The following is a 1,531-nucleotide window of genomic DNA, read 5'->3' on the forward strand; positions in this document are numbered from 1 at the left end:
GTATATTTTTAATATTAGAGAAGTTTTATCAGAAGATTCTCACCCTGGGGCACCTGGGTGGCTCAGTGGGTTAAAGCCTCTGCCTTCAGCTCAGGTCATGATCTCGGGGTCCTGCCGGCTCTCTGCTCAGGGGGGAGACTTCTTCCCTTCCTCTCCCTCTGCCTGCCTCTCTGCCTACTTGTGATCTCTTTCTCTCTGTCAAATAAACAAATAAAAATCTTAAAAAAAGGAAAAAGAAAATTCTCACCCTGAACTGATATACTATATGATGTGCTACTGTCATTTATTAAAACCCACTAGAAATAGATTTGTTTCCAACACGGTCCTTGCACAAGATATATAAAGAGCAACTTCTAGTGTCATTTGTGTTCCACCCCTCGGCATGCCAAAGTATCCCACCAGTAACCAACTATAGTACCCATTTTACAGATAGGAAACTGAGGCATCAAGATGGCTGTTGCATCAGTGAGTATATAGTGCAGTGGTTGTTGAAGCTGCCTTTCTCTGCCTGGCCCAGGTGGGACGTTATGGTGGAGAGGCTGATGGGACGGTGGGGGCAAGACTGTTTGGTATCTTCCCCAATCCCTGAATCCCTAAGAAAGTGCTCAGGGAAGGACTACAGTGTAAATAGGAAACATCTCAGGAGCTCCTGAAAGTCTGGAAGGGACAGTCTTTGGGAAAGACCAACTCCACCACGAACCTAGGAGGTTAGGTTAGGTGAAGGGCCAGTGCTTCTGGCGAGGCAGCCTGATCTGCAGGTCTCCTGGGAGACTTCACTGTGGTGATCCTCGTGGGCAGCCAGGGCTGCCTCCCAGACGGCTGTCTGAAATTCTATGATTTTCCAGTAGCAGTTCGTTGGCCGGGGAACCGACAGGCACATGGGAGCAGGAAGCCATCCCTGATCAGGACCAAGTGCTCATCCGTGCACGGTCTGCTCCGCTTCTCCAGCTTCTCCCCCATGTGGTGCAGCTCGGCCCCAGTGGTCCACCTCCTTCTCCTTGCTCAGACTGTCAAGCTGGGCCCTCTAGAAGAGGCAGAGATAGACGGGGGTCACGTGGGCCATCAGGGGGTTTTGTTCACCCTCAGGCTGTCAAAGAGGTTGCAGATAAAGGGGACATAGCCGACACACCCCTGCAGGGACAGGGCTCACAGCTGCTCCCAAGCCTGGTACGGCTGCAGTGAGTTCAGTCCCCGCCAGAAGCCACTCTGACCTACGTGCTTGCTCTCAGCTTGAATGATGTTCCACTTCTTTACTGAATACACAGCCCTGCAGAGAACCGTCCACAATCACATTAGCCACTTTCTCCAAGTCTATGGCACCTGGCTCTTTGAGTGCTGTCTCCAACAGCTGCTGAGTCTCTGCATCAAAAGATTGGACTTGGGGCGCCTGGGTGGCTCAGTGGGTTAATCCTCTGCCTTCGGCTCAGGTCATGATTCCAGGGTCCTGGGATCAAGCCCCGCATCAGGCTCTCCACTCGGCGGGAAGCCTGCTTCCTCCTCTCTCTCTGCCTGCCTCTCTGCCTACTTGTGA

General features: G+C 52.2%; 1 pseudogene; it reads right to left on the minus strand.

The window, feature by feature from the left end:
* Positions 1-700: 700 nt before the first annotated feature.
* The window catches only part of LOC116871689, a 1,630-nt pseudogene continuing 799 nt past the window's right edge, over positions 701-1,531 (minus strand).

Source organism: Lontra canadensis, unplaced genomic scaffold (assembly GCF_010015895.1).
Source record: "Lontra canadensis isolate GAN:19392208 unplaced genomic scaffold, GSC_riverotter_1.0 scaffold1, whole genome shotgun sequence".
NCBI lineage: Eukaryota > Metazoa > Chordata > Mammalia > Carnivora > Mustelidae > Lontra > Lontra canadensis.